This window comes from Rutidosis leptorrhynchoides, chromosome 7, assembly GCF_046630445.1.
Source record: "Rutidosis leptorrhynchoides isolate AG116_Rl617_1_P2 chromosome 7, CSIRO_AGI_Rlap_v1, whole genome shotgun sequence".
Taxonomy (NCBI): Eukaryota; Viridiplantae; Streptophyta; class Magnoliopsida; order Asterales; family Asteraceae; genus Rutidosis; species Rutidosis leptorrhynchoides.
The window spans coordinates 80,963,110-80,986,029 of NC_092339.1; positions in this window are offsets into that span (position 1 = coordinate 80,963,110).

The following is a 22,920-nucleotide window of genomic DNA, read 5'->3' on the forward strand; positions in this document are numbered from 1 at the left end:
AGTTAAATTGTACCTATGATTTTGGATTTGAATTATCACCAAGGTGGTAATGTGGTAAATCTCGTTGAGAGATAATGGACGGGTATGGCGAGCAAGGTGAAATCCCTCGGTTAAGGGATGTGCGTATCAGATCCTCTTTTAGAGAATTAATGTTTTGTGCCTATGTTTGATATAGGTGGTTCTTGCTCGATTGTGTGAATGGTTAGTGGTATCCGTTAGGATTCACTATGGCATAGCAGAGCGTGATGTTACGCTACTCGTCGTTCGAGGCCAAAAGGGCGTTGATTGATGAAGCATGACCTTCGGGGTCCGCTGACTTCATCATGGTATTGGTGATTGATGAAGCATGACCTTCAGGGTCCGCTGACTTCATCATGGGATCGTTTATTGGTGGAGCATGACCTTCGAGGTCCGCTGACTTCATCATGAGATCGTTGATTGGTGAAGCATGACCTTCGGGGTCCGCTGACTTCATCATGGGTGTAGTGTTATATCGGTGAAGCATGACCGTTGACGGGGTCCGCTGACTTCATCTGGTGTTGAGTGATCTATCGGTTGTTTTATACACTGATGGTGGGTTCATAAGGACCGTGTGGTGTGATCTATCGGTCGTTTTATACACCGATGGTAGGATCGTGAGGACCATGTTGTGTGATTAGTGATTGCGATAGCCGTGTTTCGCTCATATGATGTTAGGATAGTGGCGTATTGGTTATATTGCACACTACAAAGGATGTTTAGTAGTAAGTGTAATCCGTAAGGATTCATACGGTTCGATCTTCAACGTTCAGATTGTTGACTTTAGGTTGAGTCTTGGTCGCTTTTAGCGTTGTCCTTGGTAAAGATACGCTAAGGAATTGATATCTCGGTACGAGATTGGTTGAGTTTTTCCCGATATGGAGAATTGAGCAGGTTTTAGTGCTCGGATGGTGGTTTTGATATCGCGGGTGATGATTTTAGTTGTTAAAGGTGATTCATTAGGAAGAATTGTCTAGGAAAGTTCGGATTGGAACTTAGGATTGAGGGCCGTTGAGTAGTTCCGGATTAGTTAAGTGGAGAAGATCACGAGGACGTGATCGAGTTTAAGTGGAGGAGAGTTGTAAGACCCAAATATTTATCATACATAATGTATTTATGGTGTACGATGCGTGTATGAAGTGTACGTGTTGCTTGCTCGAACGCCGAAGGAAACTGGACGTTGTCTGAAGTGACAAGGTGTGTACGTATCTTTTCAACCCCAAATAAAGTTTGTGATGATGTTTCAAAGCCTTACCATTGGAAAGGAAATATTATTACGTTTCCAACGATATTTGATTCATCGAAAACGGAGCTACGGTCAAAAAGTTATGGCCAAAACAAGTTTCTGAAAACTGACATGTAGGTTGGAGCGGCGCTCCACCTTTTGGAGCGGCGCGCCGAACCTTTCTGATGCAATTTTCAGCCTTTTTAAATGGTCTAAATGAGGGGTACTTTGGTCTTTTCATTTAGGTTCGGTTTAAGGGTCACCAAAACTGATCTAGAACTCCATTGGAGCTCATTTCTCACCCACACAAACACTCTCATCCACATCTAGAGAGAGAGGAAGGGTTCTAGAGTGAGAGAGCTTGAATTGGAGAAGAAGGAGTTGGATTCTCACCAAAGCTCGGGTTTTAAAGTTTTTCATCTCGTCAACGGCATCATTTTGGCGGTATTGGTAAGTTCAAACTCCGAATTTCATTGTTTGATTTGAGATTCAATGTTAGGGTTTGAGATTGTTAGTTGTAAAACCTATTTGGTTGATGAAGAGGGTTTATGGAAACTTGCTATTTTGATATTTGGCGGGTTTTGGGTTGGTTAATGATTTAACCATGTTTAAGACTTGTAAATGGTGTATAATCACTAGTGTTAGTGATTATTGGTGTTTTGGAAACCATTAGGGTTCTTATGGTTGACTAATTTTGACTAGAGTCAAAATTAGGGTTTGTTGATGATTATGACTCAATTGCCGATTTAATAAGGTTTATAAACTTAAAATGGATTAAGTTGAAGCATAGAACCGAGTTAAATATGTTTTGGTGTCAAAACTTGCTAATGGCGTGATATTGACTTCTTATGGGTCAAATTAGGGTTTAAGTGTCATTTTGGGCAAGATAGGTGTTTAACACCTATGATTGGGTTTGATTGGCATATTAGGACCATTCTCACTTGTGTTAGTGATTATTGGTTGGTTTGGGCGCGGTTTGTGCTCGGAAGTGCATTTGGGCCGAAATTGCACTAGTTGTCAATTTTGGTTGATTTGTATATCCACCCTAATTGTGTTACTTGTTATGTGATAAATGGATTAGGTACATTCCATCGGCGATTGCGGATTTTGGTAGCATTCTTCAAGACGACAAGGTGAGTGTTAATATCCTATATGCATATGTATGTGTAGGATGGGTGCGGGTCGAGAGAAGGGGTTCTCGCTTGTAGAGCTCGCTTCTCGTATAGGTGGAATTGTTGGACTTGTGTATAGGTCCAATTGGCATGGTTGTGCATTTTGGTTGACCACGTTGGCGAGGTGCACACTTTGTGTGTACGTTATCACATGGGCATGTGATGTGGACTTATATAACCTCAATGACGAAGGGTTAATATAGTGAGTGGAATAATTATATGTGTAGGTATATAATGTATCTATTTGTTGTAGCGTGAAATGCGTAGTGTCGAGGTGTTAAGACACCACGTTTCACGTGACGAGTGAAGCATCGAGGTGTTAAGATGCCACTCGGGGTGAAGCATCGAGGTGTTAAGATGCCACCTAGGGGTGTAGTGTCGAGGTGTTAAGACACCACTCTGTAAAATAATGAGTGAAGCATCGAGGTGTTAAGATGCCACTCGGGGTGAAGCATCGAGGTGTTAAGATGCCACCTAGGGGTGTAGTGTCGAGGTGTTAAGACACCATTCCGTAAAATAATGAGTGAAGCATCGAGGTGTTAAGATGCCACTCGGGATGAAGTGCCGAGGTGTTAAGGTGCCACCTAGGGGTGTAGTGTCGAGGTGTTAAGACACCACTCCGTAAAATAATGAGTGAAGCATCGAGGTGTTAAGATGCCACTCGGGGTGAAGTGCCAAGGTGTTAAGGTGCCACCCTAGGGGTTAGTGATACGAGGTGTTAAGTACCCTAACGGATGTTATGAACATCGATGACTTGTTTCGCGAAGTCATTCCCTTGCGAAGATTTGGTTAACCATGGTTATTGTGTTGTAAGCGTAAGCAAATTATGTTATTCGAGATATATATATATATATATATATATATATATATATATATATATATATATATATATATATATATATATATATATATATATATATATATATATATATATATATATATATATATATATATATTGTATACATATAATGTTGTATTGTCGTGACGTAGCTAACCCTCCGGGTGTAGCTTATTGGCATTGTTCACATCGTTGTTGGTGAACTTATATTTTGTTGATGTATCTTTAGCTCGTTGCTTAGTGATCTTACGGTATGCTTAGACTAGCTTGCCTTTATGCTTGGATGCTCCGGTATGCGGTATTTGGTTTTGTGTGGCGTGTCCATTTTATGCATATATATGTATGTAGTATATTCTCACTTACTAAGCGTTAGCTTACCCTCTCGTTGGATCTCGCCGGTTATTACCGAAGATTCAATTCCGACTTTTCTCTTGTTGCACGACCTTTAAACTCGTTAACTCACTGAGGGAAAAATTTAAACCTCTCCGTACCCGAACCTTGAACGTAATTATTCACACAAACCTTACTAGCTAAATTCGTTTAGCACAATGGAACTCAAATATGGAAATATTTCTACTTGAACGCCCGAAAGGCACACTCTCTCGACTCGAAATCAAGGAAACTGAAATTCGTTAATTTGCTCGAAAATTTAAATACTTGATTATGAATCCGAACAATCTTCTCGTCATCACGTGCCACGTTACATAACTCTGTTATTTCACCGTTACCGTCTGATATTACTGGAATTTAAGATAACACACAATCCAAGGATACTTCACTTTTCTTTGACTTATCGTCCTTATACTCCTGATATGGCCAACTACTACTCAACCCCGAACTATACAACTACGTGTACTATCTCATTTTTCCACAAAGTCTCAACATTCGACCACTAGATGCGCGACACCGTTACCTCAAGGTGTGAACCCATCCTATTCTAAGTTCTCATCTCGCTCGCACTTCCGTATAAGGAAACTTTTATTAAAATTTCTCAATGTAGAGAGAAACTCTTCACATTATATTAGTATTCGCCACGAGGGTGAATAGTCCTAACAAACATTTTCGGGAACCGATATATTTTCCGCGGTGCGGACCTCTTGAGAAACGAAACCTGTTCAAACGTGTTTAAAAAAAAAAATCTAGTTCGGCACGGCGTGCCATCTCCATTAAAATTTCAGATCGAGATACTCGTTTCACTTCTAAATTCGGGATGCCTTACAGGGAACCTCGGGGACCCGTCCAAACATGTGTGCCGTGTATCATCCACAACCAACGGACCAAACAAACTTACGATTCAAATCTTGGATAAACATGTTACAAACTTGTATTATTGCCTTTAGTTGTCTCCTCACACAGTAGTTACCACTCGTGTATTAACGCCGCACCTTACGAAACCTTACATCACCACCAGTGTTGTTCTCCTATTTCGTTGGACCGAAGTAGGTGACAAGCAAATCATCAAATTCGAAGTCATTTGAGAAATAACCGTTGAGATAATTCAAATTCGAGAAGGGCTCAAGACAACCCGTAATCACCAAAGGAGTTATACCGAGGTTAGATGAAAATCTCTCAAGTTCAAAGTCAGTAACCGCGTAACATTGAAAAACCGCACCTTGGAAAGTTGTAACCCTTTTCGAGAAATCGAGGAAAGTTATATCCACAATATTGATCCTTTTGAAAATCTTGGGGCGTATTGGAACTGCCTCCTACCGTTTAGATCTCCTGACTCAGTTAAAGTTTCCGTCTACCTTACGTTTCATATAACAAACTTAGAGACGTGTCCTGCGGAACAGGAACGTGCTATCCTTCTAGATAAACCTACTATTGATGACAAACTCCCCTTCATGGGAAGACCGGTTGAAATGGTGGATCGTAAACCAAGCCTTAATACAACGTGAAACCCCGACTATCCAAATTCATGAAAATGCCCAAGGAAGTACCTTCACTCATTCGTAGGATTGACAACGCTAGGTCTCGAGTAAGAGACATCGACTATTACTTCTAACTAAATTTCGGGACGAAATTTCTTTTAAGGTGTGGGTAATGTAACATCCTGCATTTTTCCGTTAAATTATTTTAACGCCCGTCTTTTTATTTTAAAAAATATCCTTCGTGACTAGATTCGTATCCTCCGTTAGCTAACATTCTTAATAATTTTTGTTATTGGATTATAACATCTCCCGTTAATGTGCGTATCTAAAATATCTCGTTTAGGTAATTCACGCACCCGCTTATAAACTAGAGGGACTAGACTTGCCAAAAGACCAAACCTTTGACTAGGTCAAAGTGGTCAACACCCACCTCCTTCTTTCATTTTCCATTTCATTTCCCTTTTCTTAAATACTTTCACCATTTTTTTCTCTCAATCTTTAAAACAAGAATTCATCATCTAAATTCGGATTAGGAGGCTAGCAACAAAACAAATTACATATTTGGAATCCTCTCTTCATCCTCTACAACTCGATACCAATTTCATCTCATTTGGGTAACTTTCTAAAATCTCTAGATTTTGTGTTCTTGATGTTTTTGAATTATAAAGTTGTTAATTAGTGTCTATGGCTCAAGTCTAACATGAATATATGATTTGTATACTCGATTTGTTGTTTTGGAGTAACTAGCATGAACTTGAAAATGGGTTTGCTTAATCTTTGATTTTGGATGAGTTAATATTGTTAAATTGTTTAAGTTCATGTTTTAATTGTGTTACTAGTATCACTAGCTTCGTTTTATTGCGTAGGTTGATTATGAAAACTTCAAATACATGATTAGTGATTTTTGTGAATTTTGGTTAGGATTTGATAAGCCTAAAACGAACTTTTGATGTTTTGAATGCCATGAAATGTTATTAGTAAGTGTTTAGTTGTAATGTATGTTTTATTACCTTTAAAACGGCATACCATATGTGTGAATTGGATTTCCGAATCTTAAAATGAGTTTTGAGAACTTGAAACTTTGAAAATAGACTTTTAATGACCACTTGATGAGAAATCGGTTATTGAAAATGATGTTTTTGTTTGATGAGACGTGTTTAGTTGTATCCCTTGTCAAAAGAGCTTTCCAACGATATAAGATACGCGTTCTAAGTGTTTACGGTTTGTGTTTTGTGTTTGTTTGAGTTTTGATTTGGGACTTGGCCATTTGAGACTGACCAGGTACAAGCACACGTTAAGTGCCGCGGCGTGGCCAGCCTATGTCGCGGTGCGACATTAGGCGTCTCCAGATTTCTGTTTCCATTGTACATTATACGAAAAATGTATGGCATGCTAGGGACCTCCGATTCAAATGTAACTTGTTCTAACATGCTTATATATGAATAACTAGCACAGAAAAATAGTTTGGGACCCGACCCGAACGTGTTGACTTTTTCATTGACTTTGACCCGACTCAAGTTTGACTTTTTGTCAAACTTAACCAAATGATTATGCAATCTTTCTAACATGATTCTTTACTTGTATCTTGCATGAAACTTGACAATTTGATTCGCATGCTATATAATCGAGTCGTAACGAGCCATAGGACTAATTGAACATCTTTGACCGATCGTGTTTACCATTATTGATACAACCCTAATTTTTTAGGTCAAGACTAAACAACTTTCATGCACACGTTTACTTTGTGAAGCACCTTTATTACTCATGCACTCGAGGTGAGATCATAGTCCCATCTTTCAACAACTTTTATACTTTTAAATCATGGGATGAGAAACATATACAGTTTTATACTACATACTTTTATGCTTTGAACACAAGTACGAAAACAAACATTCCACGTGCGAGTTTAGAACGAAATGCCTCAATTCGATTATCATTAGTTACACTTGCCGGGTGTAAGCGAGAACTTATGTTGTATGGATCCATATGGGTTTGACAAACCCTCATTCGGACGGTTCGCTACCGTTATGCGGATGAAATATATTTTCGTGTTTTAGTGTAGGTTCTAACACTGTGTGATGGGGTAACGTTGGTTAAGCCTTGATAATTGAGTGCTCGCGTATAACAACACTTTTGGAATGCAAATGATTTGGATAATCTACGTTATGGAAATACAAAATCTTGTGGTTCAAAAACAACGTTTATTACTATACCTATGATTTCACCAACGTTTTCGTTGACAGTTTTCTATATGTTTTCTCAGGTTCTTGAATGATAAATGATACATGCTTCCGCTCACTTTTGATACTTGCTTGGATGTCGAGTATACATGCATACATGGAGCATATTTTGACTTTACATTTACTTGTGTCGCATGGGTTTCATTTGTACTTATAAACTTTGTAACGTAACTCGTTGTAGAACTACTTTTGTAAACTTGAAACATCTTTACATTTGAAATGAATGCGACATGTTTTGGTCAAATGTCATTTTAAAGACTTACGACCACGTAACGGGACCTAAGTACACGGCGCTGTCAATGACGATTTGGTCGGGTCGCTACAGTCACTAAATCCATCGTGATATGCTCCCATTTCCATACCGGTACCTCTAATGGTTGAAGTTTACCATACGGCATTTGATGATCGGCTTTCACTTGGAGGCAAGTAAGACACTTATGAACATACTTTAATATATCTCTCATCATTCCTGGCCCCCAATAGTCTTTCCTTAAGTCCCTATACATTTTCGTAGCACCGGGGTGAATCGAATACTTAGATTTATGAGCTAAGTCAAGGAGCTCATTTCTAACACCTCTTTGTAAAGTACCAAAATTCTTCCATATCTAAGCCTTAGACCACGGGAATCTACCATGAAATCATTAACTTGCCCTTTGATCCTTTCTTTCCTCATGTTTTCGGGGGTTAAAGCTTCATCTTGCGCTACACGGATACTATCGAATATTTGTGGTGATATTACCATGACCAAACTCGTTATCTTAATCGGTTGGTGGCTCGACTTCCTACTAAGTGCATCCGCCACCACATTAGCCTTTCCGGGGTGATACAAAATTTCACTATCGTAATCTTTCACCAAGTCGAGCCCTCTCCTTTGCCTATCATTTAAATCTCTTTGATCGAACAAATACTTTAAGTTCTTATGATCGGTATAAATGGAGAACTTTACACCATAAAGATAATGACGCCATATTTTCAAAGCAAAAACCATGACCGTTAATTCTAAATCATGGGTGGGATAACGTTTTTCATGCGTTTTCAATTGACGAGAAGCATAGGCTATGACGTTCCCATTTTGCATTAGCACACACCCCAAACCTTTCTTAGAAGCATCGCAATAAACCGTCATATTCTCATTCCCTTCCGGTAAGACTAGTATAGGAGCTTGAACAACTTTCTCCTTAAGGAGTTGAAATGCTTGTTCTTGCTTTTCTTCCCATTTCCATTGCACATTCTTACGGGTTAACTTTGTGAGTGGGGTGGCTATTCTAGAAAAATCTTGTATAAACCGTCGATAATACCCCGCTAATCCTAGAAACTCCTAACTTCGGTGGGATTCATAGGCGGTTCCCATCTCATTATCGCTTCAATCTTCGTCGGATCAACACAAATACCCTTCTTATTAATGACATGTCCTAAAAATTAAACTTCACGAAGCCAAAATTCGCACTTAGAGAACTTTGCAAACAACTTTTCTAACACAAATACCCTCCTTAAAGTTTCTAACACTTGTTGTAAATGCACCGCATGCTCCTCTTCCCCCTTAGAATACACTAAAATATCGTCAATGAATACTATCACAAACCTATCAAGCATTGGTTGACAAACTCTATTCATCAAATCCATAAACGCGGCCAGAGCATTGGTTAGTCCAAAAGGCATAACCACGAATTCATAATGACCATACCTCATATGAAAATCTGTTTTAGGGATATTTTCTTCTTTCACCTTTAATTGATGATAACCCGATCTTAGATCTATTTTGAAAAGAAACATGCTCCTTATAATTGATCAAACAAATCATCTATCCTCGACAATGGATATTTATTCTTAATAGTGACCTTATTCAATTCACGATAATATATATACATTCTCATCTTTCCATCCTTCTTTTTCACAAACCAAACCGGAGCTCCCCAAGGTGAGCTACAAGGACGTATAAAACCTTTATCGATCAAATCTTGTAGCTAAATCATCATTTCACTCATTTTCGACGGAGCTAATCGATAAGGTGCTTTGGCAATTGGCGTGGCTCCGGGAATCAACTCTATTCTAAACTCTACTTCTCGTTCGGGAGGAACACCAGGCAATTCATCCGGAAACTCATTAACTATCGGTACATCACTTATTCCAACAACCTTCTTCGAATCATCTATCACATGTGCCAAAAACGCGCAACACGCATGAGACAAAAATCGTTTAGCTCTAGCATACGTGCATATAGGAATAGCACGTCTAGCCCGTTCCCCATAAATCTAAATAACCTTCCCACTTGGTGCTTGAACTAATACAATCTTCTTTCGACACAATATTATTCCTTCATTTTCATCTAGCCAATCCATACCTACAATTACCTGAAACTCTCTCATATGCATGGGTATCAAATCTATAACAAACTTCTCATCGTCCAAAATAATTTCACATCCTTTAATAACACTATACACCATAACGGTTTTATTGTCAGCTATCTCAACCTCTAAAGGATGCTCTAACATACTTGGGGTCATATCAAAATGTTTACAAAAAGAATAAGAAATGAATGACCGCGTAGCACCGGAATCAAACAAAACATGCGTAGGTAAAGAGTTTACAATAAAGGTACCTGACACCACATTTTGGGATTCCTTCGCTTCGAGAGCGGTAATCTGATGAGCTCGGGCTCTTGGTCGTCTATCACTTGTCTTTGGTTCCGTTTTAACTTCCTTCTTAACACCACCACTTGCCAAATCTTTCTTATACTCTGGACATTCGGCCTAAAAATGACCCTTTTCAAAACAATAATAACACTGTTTTCCCTTCTTAGGACATTCGACAGCCCTATGACCCGGCTTCCCACATGAATAACAATCGGTAGTACCCGCTTTACACTCACCCGTATGATTCTTACCGCACCTATTACACGTCTTCACTTCTTTACCACCACTCTTCCCCGGCATGAAACCCCCTTTTGATTTGTGCGGGGACTCGGAATTAAATTTACCTTTCTTCGGGCTCATATTTTGCATTTACTTTGAATCTTGATCTAATTTTTGTTTAAATGCGGCTTTCTTCTTAAGTTCATGTTCCCTCACAAGAGCCCTATTCATCATCTCGGCTTAAGTCTTATACGTACCCTTATCAATAAACTCACTTATTTCGGGGTTTAACTTCTCATGATAGTGATCCATCATCAACTTAGAACTTGAAACAAAGTCCGGGCAAAAATGAGACTTATCATTAAAATCGGCATTAAACTCGGTCACTGATTTACTCCCATGCTTGATATTCATGAATTCGGACTTTAACCTACTAACTTCGGTGGGTGGAGCAAATTGATCCATAAACATCTCATGAAACCTTTCTCATGGAAAACTTGTTGCCACATCCCGCCCATGTGACTTAACTATGAAATTCCACCATTCATAACCACTTCCCTTCATTTGGTGTGCCGCGTAAATAACCTTTAAGTGTTCGGGGCATTCACACAACATGAAAGTTTATTCTAACTCGTCGATCCACCTTTGACTAACAATCGGGTCAACCTTACCATGAAATTCCGGTGGATGGCAATTTGCATAATTCTTGTACTCAAAGCGTTCGTCCTTCTTTTTTGGGGCTTCTACTTCATCTTGCCTTACCCCACTTCCCCTTTCTCCTCTTAACATAGGATTATTAGTCATAAGAGTCTTTAACTTTTCATCTAATTGATCATTAATCAATGTCTTTATCTTCTCTAGAAGGGTTGGGGTGTATCGCACCAAAGCTTGCCCTATTTGCCCCGAAATATCATTTGCCATGGTAACTTCATCGGATTCAGATTGTGAGCCTTCAACAGACTCCATTGACGGGGTGTGGACGTACTCATCATCCTCATCATTACCTCTATTGGGAGATACAATAGCCATTCTGAAACAATATATATATAATTCATTAGTTCAAACTCATGTATCAACAATTAATCATAACTTAAAAGACCGAAAGAATTTCCAACTCACTTCACCATGATCATAGTAAATATTCATGCATACTAAAATGATGTAATGGCAATGGCCGGTCGTCATTACACCATTGTATTACACACTTAATCCATTATGACTCATGGTTAATGAGCATTAAACTCTTTGTTCGAGTTATCCACAATCTTAGTATCACACTATAAATCTCGTCAACAAACTTTATCTTATGGAGCATGGCATAATCCTTTAAACTCGTCTATCATGCAAGTCCTAAACCGCTTATCCTATATTAACGATGGTTTAATCCTAGATAATCCCTATAGTGGATTATCCAAGTCCCTTAAACCATAGCTCTGATACCAACTTTTAACGCCCTTAAATGATAGAATTTTTTTTTTTTTTTGCAACTGATACAAAGTTCAGCATTTTAACTCTTTTACTAATTAACTTTGCCTTATATGCAACTTTCTACCCTCCCCCACCAAAACCATATTATGGGAGGTCCTTAAATCTACCTTTGCATCTCTAGTCCTTTCCAACTTAACTAACAAACTTAAATATCATCCACTTATATTATACAAAATAATACCAATAATATATATATCCATATTAAATTGCATAAAATAATACCTTAATTAATTGGGATGTTACAGTAACAATATCTTAATATGATACATATGTATTTAGTAAGACGTTGTTATAACGATAATCGTTATGTATATCATTTCGAGCTTCATAATTCAATAATCTCATTTTTTTATGTATATCACACATTGTTAATATACTTAGTGAGATACTTACTTATCATAATCTCATGTTAACCATATATATATTCATATATATATATATATATATATATCATGTCGTTTTTACAAGTTTTAACGTTCGTGAATCGCCGGTCAACTTGGGTGGTCAATTGTCTACATAAAACTCATTTCAATTAATCAAGTCTTAACAAGTTTGATTGCTTAACATTTTGAAAACATTTATTCATGTAAATATTAATCTCATATAATATATAATCATGAAAAAGTTCGGGTCACTACATTCACAAGTGGTATCGTGGTTGCCATTTCAACCATAAAATTAATAAATCGTATAACCCAACATGTTCAACATATAAGTCCAAAAGTTCATCTTTTTCTAAAACCAATTAGAGATAGAGAGACTTCCCCTTAGACTTATATGCATACAATTGTTTTGTCTCATGATCGATGTGGGATAACTTCCCAACACACCCCCTCACATCGAGTCGTGAAACGGTTGTAGAGATGGCGACACGATAGCAGCCTGACTCGATCTCTTAGTAGCGACGGCGGCACACACATTGGGGCCTAGCTCGAACTCGCCTTGTAAAACTGCTTACCCGAGCTCTGATACCATGATAAAATTAATAGATCATATAGCCCAACAACATGCTCAACATATAAGCCCAAGAGTCCATCATTTTCTAAAACCAATTGAAGATAAAGGGACTTCCCCTTAGACTTATATGCATACATTTGTTTTGTCTCACGATCGATGTAGGATAACTTCCCAATAAGGGTTCAGTTTTGCTGTGGACATATTTCGTGGATTATTGTAAATATTCGTATAATAAGCCTGTGAGTTTGTCTTTAAGGAACAATTAATCACAATTATAGGTGTGCATCACACGGAAAAAAGTGAGTTAATAATATATTAGAAATTGCAAAATTGAGAATTGTTGTTAGTTTCCAAACAAATTTAGTCAATTAGTGTATTCTTCTTCAGGTTTTTGTTCTTAATGAAGAAGTTTAAATAAGAACAAGAGGTTTTGTTTTGACTGAGACAGAGAAGAGCATATAAAACTATCATTAAGATCCCAGTAATTGGGTTATTCGGATCATTCAAGAGGTCTCAAGTTTAAATCTTATGTTGATCCGGGAAAAGTTTAGAAATGTCACAGATTATTCCGATTAATTCATGTACAACATAGTAAAATCACTCACATCCGCGTAACCCAGACAGAAAAACCTTCATCACAGAGAAGAGAAATAAAGAAAAGAAAGGGAAAATAAGATGTGAGGGTAACAAGGTAAATGAGATGGTTGTGTAACATGTGTCGTTTGTAAATCACGCACTATTCCGGTCAGGTTTTCTACTCATCTGATTTTTGGTTAAGGCTAGAATAGGTAATATCTAAGACTTTAGAGATTACATAATCACCACAGAATGTTTCTTCAATGAAGTTATGATTTAATACTTCATCGGTTATTGTGGTTGGTACTCCCTGGTATCTATGGTGCGTATGACGTTGATGCTCAAGGTACGGATTGTGATGTTGAGGTGTGGGATGCGGATGTTGTTGTTAGTGGTGATAATGGTACCGTTGGTGTTGATGATGGTGGTGCTGTTGATGCCGGTGTTGTTGCTGGTACGTGTAACCTTTGCACCATATTCTCTAAAGCCACTACCCGAGCGCGAAGCTCGTTGACTTCTTTTATTACACCGGGGTGGTTGTCGGTTCGAACAAGTGGATGAATAAGATCTAGAATCTGAGATAGTATATAATCATGACGATATACTCTGGAAATGAGAGAGAAAATGGTGTTTCGGATAGGTTCGCTGGTAAGTGCTTCAGGTTCATCGCCAAGAGGGCAATGTGGTGGATGGAAAGGATCGCCTTCTTCTTGTCTCCAATGATTAAGTAGGCTACGAACCCATCCCCAATTCATCCAAAATAGATGATGGCTAATTGGTTGATCCATTCCGGTCACACTGCTTTCGGAGCCCGAGTGAAACTCCATATCGGAATCCGAGGAACTTGAACTAGTGACGAGTTCCATTTCGTACGATTGAATAAGGATTTTTCGATATGAAAGGATTTTCGGCTATCGGATGGTATTCTAATTGCATAGAATATCTATATATATAGAACAAAAGATATCGTAGATTACGGAGAAATTTACGGAATATGTCAGGCAAAGTTTACAGTAACAGATACGCTAAGATATTTGCTAAGATATGAATTTTGTCCATACGCTATCTATGCAATGAATGCCGTAAGACGCGTTAACACTTAAGATGATAAGCAGGTAATTTTTCCGACAAAAATGATAAGCAAAACTTTTGACATGCACACACGGTCGAAGTCCAGACTCATTAATGCATCTTAATATCTATCAGTTAGACACACTAATGTGAGACCTGGTTCGCTAAGACCACCGCTCTGATACCACATGAGACGACCCGTCCTAATCCATAAGGACGAATACAATAACATATGGTTACATTGCGAGATATTTGACCTCCATATGATACATTTTACAAACATTGCATTCGTTTTTAAAAGACAACCTTTCATTACATCGAAAGTTGACAAGTATGCATACCCTTTCATAATATATCCAAACTAAAGATGACTTAATCTGTCTTTTACTTATATCCAAACTCAACGACTTGAATGCAACGTCCTTTAAAATATGTCATGTATGACTTCAAGTAATATCTTTAAAATGAGCAAATGAACAGCGGAAGATTTCTTTAATACCTGAGAATAAACATGCTTTCAAGTGTCAACCAAAAGGTTGGTGAGTTCATTAGTTTATCATAATCGATTATTTCCATAATTTTAATAGACCGCATGATTTTCATTTCCATTTTTCATAAACATCATCTCATATTAGGCATTTCGCAAAAACTGCATAGAGATAAAAATCATTCATATGGTGAACACCTGATAATCAACATTAACAAAACGCGTCTAGAATATCCCCATCATTCCGAGACTCTCATCGGACATGATAACATCGAAGTACTAAAGCATCTGTAACCTGGATGGGGTTTGTTAGGCCCAATAGATCTATCTTTAGGATTCGCGTCAATTAGGGTTTCTGTTCCCTAATTCTTAGATTACCAGACTTAAAAGGGTGATATTCGATTCGATAATCCAACCATAGAATGTAGTTTCGATTACTTGTGTCTATTACGTAAAACATTTATAAAAGCAACGCATGTATTCTCAGTCCCAAAACTATATATTGCAAAAGCATTTAAAAACGGAGTAATGAAACTCACTATACTCTATTTTGTAGTAAAAATACATATGACGACATTGAACAATGCAAGGTTGGCCTTGGATTCACGAACCTATATTAAGTATATTTATTAATATTCATAGTTGTAATTGAACACATATATATAAATGTATTAGTTATATCATTTTTATGTTAATAATATATATATATATGTTTTATATGTTCATTTTGTATATATATAAAAATATTAAATTTTGTTATGTTATATGTGTTAATTATATATATTTATGTATGTATTTAATTTGTTTATCAAAACAGTAGTTCTATTATACTAAGTTAATATTAGTAAAAATAAATAATAATAATAATAATAACATTAATAACATTAATAATATACATATGTTAATAATAACCCTATTAGTGATAATAACAATGATATTAATAATAGTACTTGTAACAGTATTAATTTTACTGTTTATGGTAGTTATGATATTAATGATTTACTAATAATAATAATAATAATAACTTTGTTAAAAATAATAATATTAATAAAGATATTGTTAATAATGATACCTTTCTTTAATAATAATAATACTAAAACTTACAAAAGTGATACTAGTACTAATATTAATGAGAAAAGTGATAACTTGTATTATATTCCATAATAATAATAATAACCCTAATCATAAGAATATTAATACATATATTAGTAACAATATCTATATTTCATAAATGATACAATTTATCAATAATCAACATATTAATAATACTTATAGCAATAATAATAATAATAACAATAATGATTATGATATTATTAATAATCATGGTAACTATAATACTAACACTAATATTAATTATAATACTTATAAATATAAATGTGATAATAATTATAATCATAATACTAACAAAAATAATAAAAATCATAATCGTAATAACAACAAAAATAATAATAATAATAATAATAATAATAATAATAATAATAATAATAATAATAATAATAATAATAATAATAATAATAATAATAATAATAATAATAATAATAATAATAATAATAATAATAATAATAATAATAATAAATAAAAGAAATAGGCTACCTTATCAAAGGAGGTTTAAAAAAATAAATGACCCAGCCCGGGCTCGAACCCGCGACCTCTCGCTCACCCAAAATCACACTTAACCGTTGTTCTGCTGCTTATATTTCTGTTTTATCTCGTATTCTAAAGTATATACCCCGTTTTTCTGTTTCTCTTCTCCTCCTCCAAATATAATCGACCAGAATAAATCATAACCATAAAGCAATGTCTTTGTTTGGAATTTGTAAACGAAACAGACTCATACTCAATCAGTTTATGATTATTGTTTGAGCTTAATTTATCAAGAAACAGGTACCAGTGGTGTTTCGATGGAGGTGATGAACTCCATTATTGATTTTTAAATTTCGGATGATTTCAGGTCACAATTAGTACATGATATATATCCTAAATCATTCACTGAATCTTTGTAACTCGTTAATTTGTTCAAAAACATTATCAGTGATTCGATTTTCATGAAGAACATCACAGTTAACTTTTTGTTTTCAAACTTTGACTTTGAAATTCAAAATTAAGAGAAGAAATTGAGACTTGAAAACTTACAGATAGTATATTTAGGTAATTCCTAACACTTCTGTATTTTGAAATTTAGATAATTGATTCGGATTTGCATTCTTGCCCAAAATCGACCGTGAAGGAAAAAATAAAAAAATCTCTTTATTCTTCTTTTTGTTTCATCGGATAGCAGCAGGGAGTAGTTGTGTTTAAGTGATATTGATATTGGTTTTCAAATGATTGAAGCAGAAATCAAGGGATATCGATTGAATTTGTAGGGATGATTCTGGTCGACGCAGTCACGAGCACACAGAAAAAAAAAATTAAACTGAAAGGGATAGATTCAGTACATGTATAATTTATTATATATGTTATCTTAATATTTAATATAATAATATTAATAATAATTAATATTAATAATAATAATAATAATAATAACATTAATCAAAATATTAATATTAATACTAATAATAATAATGTCAATAATACTAATAATACCAATTAATAATACTACTAATATTAATAATAATAAGAATATTAATAAAGATACTAATAATAATTGATAATTATATGATAATATTAATAATAACAATACTGATAATTATAATGAAAGTAGGAAATTTAATAATAAATAATAATAATGATAACTATAATAATAACCAAAAATCATAATTCTCCTACTGACTCTAATAATAATGGTTTTAATAATGATAACAATAGTATTAGTATTAATAATATTATAACAATTAAAATGTATCAAATTTCGTATCTATAGCTTATAAATAACAATATTGTTGATATCATTATTAGAATTAATATAATATTATTATAACAATTATATTTATACTTGTATTATATAATATATATATATGAATATATATATATATATATATATATATATATATATATATATATATATATATATATATATATATATGTATCATTACTTATGTAATACATAATATATTGCATATTAACTTCTATTGAATATTTATTATTTATACATTATAATATATATTACAATATTATAATTATCATACATAAAATATTTATAGTTTCATTTTTTTTTATAACAACTTTTTATCTTGTGTAATATTTTACATAATTAACTCAATTGATTAAGTTGTATTTCGATTTATTATATAAAGTGATATATATATATATATATATATATATATATATATATATATATATATATATATATATATATATATATATATATATATATATAAGTATAACTAATTACAACAATCGTTCGTGAATCGTTGAGCACAGTCAAAGGGTAATTGATTACATGAATATAGTTCCACAACTTTTTGAGACTCAACATTACAGACTTTGCTCATCGTGTAGGAAATATATAAAGATTAAGTTTAAATTTGATCGGAAATTTCCGGGTCGTCACAGTACCTACCCGTTAAAGAAATTTCGTCCCGAAATTTGATTGGGATGGTCATGGCTGACAATAAATATGTTCTCATGATGCATACGAGCTAGAAATTAGAGTTTTTATCATCAGTGAGTAATATGGATAAAATAAATCGTTTATGTAAAGAGTACGAGTGAAGCTATCACAAAAGAGTGAAATGAATAAATGTAAATTCGTCTTAACCGGTGACGTAGTCACGGTTGATTTCCGGAATTCGAGGAATTTAGAGGAAATCTTTGTAATAAGATTTGGTTCTTCAATAATTAAGGAAATCAGAATCCTCTTTGGTTATATGCGATGATCTGTTTCTATTGCTATGTCGGATATTTCACTATAAATTTACCCCTTATTCCTACCGCTCATATCTTCAATTCTTTCTTTCTCAATTCATACTTTGTTTTCTCTTCTTGATTTTTAAGTCAAGCGAATAATGGTTCAGAATTCATAGATATGAAATTTGAATGAACATGACTAACGTTCTAAGAGTGAGATTGTAATAGCACGATCTTGATTGGTTAATTTATCAGAACTCAAGAGAAAAGATAGAATTATCAGGAAGATATGTTCTCGATATGTTTGGAGATTAGGTAAAATGTAAGAGTCGTGTAACATGGTGCATGATGACGTTATGGTCTGTGAATCATTACGTTCCATTTAGAAACTCAGCATGACTTAATGTAATATAATCACGTTGATCAAGTGTCATTATATTATACTAACTCATGCATCAATTTCCAACACTACTTCAAAAACATTCATATTTTAAATTCGAATCTTTCAGAAATTAGAAACTAAGACAGTTTTCCTTTCCGATGTAACACTGATATCGCGAAAGATAAATGATTTCAGAGAAGAATAGTTATGAAAATATCTTCAGAAATATCAAGGATATTTATAATGAAAGATACAATGGTATCTTAGAATTTCTAACATCGATGGATGATGAATAAGATTTGTCCGTAAAGGTTTAGAGTTAGGAGCAAGATATTCGTTAATGACTTCAGCAGATACTGAATCATTTGGATTCTTTGAAGGCAGGTTTAATCTTTGTGATTTGTCCATAGCCTCCTTCATAGTTTCGCATAATCTGCTTTTCGGTACTAAATTTTCTATTGAGCGTTTCCCACACTCCATTCTTTATCATCATACTTTTGACTGTAAAAGTCATTAACGGTTTTCGCTGCTTTATCAGCTTTCTCAAAATTCAAAGAACTGATTTGTAGACTAGAGTGCTTTTTAGAATGTCAGAATGGGAGATCATAATTCTATGAGATAAATGTTATATGTATACATATAACTGTTGATGTAGAAACGTTGCGAGATTCGAAATACTGATTGCTGATTCTCGGTAATTGGTATGGCAATTATCGTTACAAAACGCGGATAAGTATATGATAGGGTATTAATGAATAAATATAGTGATTTATTGAAGTGACTTACGCCAAATAGTATTGAAGTTACTGGTACATTTACTGTTAATGTGGTGGGATATAAACAGTTCCCCGGTAACGAAGGCGAAAAGACAACGTATATATCAAGGTTATAATAAGGTTGTTTCGAACGAAAAGTCGAAGTTGACTTGCTGGAGCTGTGACAAAATTGGCTATCTCGAACAGGAGTTACAAAGTTATTTTCGGTAATAATAACACTAAAGGAATTTGCACAGCTACGTGTTAAAGGTTTACTCAGTTTCCGAGAGTTTTTCAGATGCATAACTATATGCATCAATCTTTTCTTCCGTAGATGAAGTGCGGTTGGTTCATCCTATCGATTGAAGTGTTTTCAAGAGTTATGAAAGGTTTGAATCGCAGATTGTAATCGTCAAGATACAAATGAGGTTTAAGATGAAATCAAGTGGCAAACTTGAATAAATGTTTAGTTTCATATGTTATAATCAATATTTTAATTCATTTTAATTGTCCAATGTTATTAGTCCACAGTCGATAGTCCATAGTTAACAGTCCAATAATTCATATATAGTTTAATATATAATATTCGAATTAATTAATACGTATCGTGACCCGTGTACATGTCTCAGACTCGATCACAACTTAAAGTATATATATTATTTAAGAATCAACCTCAACCCTATATAGCTAACTCTATCATTACTGCATATAGAGTGTCTATGGTTATTCCAAATAATATATATAGATGCGTCGATATGATATGTCAAAACCTTGTATACGTGTCCTGATATTTAAAGTGCGTAAATTAAATAACAGAAATTAAATGACGATAAATAAAATTGTGAGAATATAAATTGCGATAAATAAATTGCAATAAATAAAATGTAATCAGTTAACTAGGAACAGTTAGCGTGGATTCTTAACAAAAAATTTCTCATAGTTAATTTGTTTGTTTCTAACAAATTTTATTTTGTCCAATGTTTTCTTCATTATGCCACTTATTGGATTCTGATAGGTCAAAATCCAAATATGAAATGAAAATGGTTATTCTGCGGTGAACGGATACGTATATCGGTGGTTGTAAGTAGGATAGTAAATGACTGTTGAATCAGTTTCGAAGAATGTACAGTGTAACTTATTAAGGTGAAATCTAAATATTCTTCGAGTATTACCTACCCGTTAAAATATTTTCACCATTAACAGTTTGTACAAAAGAATTTTAAATTACCATCTTTATGAAAACATATATACATATATATTTTCTTCAGATGTAATCATAGATTTAATGAGTTAATATGATATTAAACTTGTTTGGTTTACGGTTAGAACTAGGGTACATAATCTCTAAAACATTTAGAGATTACATATTCACCATGTCGTACGAAGATAAATGTTGTAGAACGTCATATAGAACGATGATTATGCTCGAGGTACAGAATGAGATGTTGAGACATGGATTGTTGATGGTACTGGTGCTGTTACTGATGGTACTGTTGGTGCCGGTGGTGTTGCTGAAGTTGGTAAATTTTGCACCATATTCTCCAAATTGATTACTCGAGCGCGAAGTTCGTTGACTTCTTCTATTATTCCAGGATGATTGTCGGTCGGAACGAGCGGATGAATAAGGTTTAGAATTTGAGATAGTATATAATCATGACGAGATACTCTGGATATGAGAGAGAAAATGGTGTCTCGAATAGGTTCGCCGGTAAGTGCTTCAGGTTTATCGCCCAGAGGTGAATTCGGTTGATGAAAAGGATCGCCTTCTTCGTGTCTCCGTTGATTAAGTTGACTACGAACCCATTCCCAACTCATCCAGAATTAATGATGGCTAATTGGTTGATCCATTCCGGTTACACTACTTTCGGAGCTCAGGTGAATATTTATATCGGAATAGTTGTCGGAATAACTATCGGAATAGCTATCGGAATCCGAGGGACTCGAACTGGTTGAGGGATTCATCTCGTACGATCAGATGAAGGATTTTCGATAAGAAATAGATTATAGGATGTAGATTAGTACCCTACAATATATAATTTAAATATGCATATATAATACTAAAATCCCATAAGTTACGGAGGAATCTACGGAAGCTGTCAGGCAAGGGTAACAATAACAGATACACTAAGATATGAATTTATCTATACACTGTCTATGCAATAGGGGCAGTAAGACGTGTCTAAACTTTAAGGATGATAAGCAATTAATTTTTTGACACTAGATGATAAGCAAAACTTTTGACATGCAGACACGGTCGAAGTCCAGACCCACTAATGCATCTAAACAACTATCAGTTAGACACACTAATGCAAGACCTGGTTCGCTAAGACCACCGCTCTGATACCAACTCTAATATAGTTGGGGACACCACACATCCCACCCAGTGCCTTCCCAGCTAACTACCTGGTGACCACTGAGTGTACCTCAGATACTTATTTTAGGGTCTGCCTCTCGGCAATTGCCAACCCTCGTAAAGGATCGCAAGGAATAAGAGCCAATGCTTTGTCACAGGTAACACTGTGAGAACCTCCTTTACGACTAACCCGCACCAACGGCGTTAAACCAGCTCTGATGCCAACTCTAATGCCCCGTCCTAATCCATCTGGATGAATACATTACATTTGGTTACATCGCGAGGTACTTAACCTCTATATGATACATTTTACAAACATTGCATTCGTTTTTGAAAGACTAACTTTCGTTACATCAAAAGTTGACGGCATGCATACCATTTCATAATATAGCCAACTATAATTGACTTAATAATAATCTTGATGAACTCAACGACTCGAATGCAACGTCTTTTGAAATATGCCATGAATGACTCCAAGTAATATCTCTAAAATGAGCAAATGCACAGCGGAAGATTTCTTTCATACCTGAGAATAAACATGCTTTAAAGTGTCAATCAAAAGGTTGGTAAGTTCATTAGTTTATCATAATCGATCATTTTCATCGTTTTAATAGACCACAAGATTTTTATTTCTCATAAATACACATCTCGTATCAGGCATTTCGCAAACTGCATAGAGATAAAAATTATTCATATGGATTGAACACCTGGTAACCGACATTAACAAGATGCATATAGAATATCCCCATCATTCTGGGACACCCATCGGACATGATAAAATCGAAGTACTAAAGCATTCCAAATTCCAGAATGGGGGTTGTTAGTTCCCGTAGATCTACCTTTAGGATT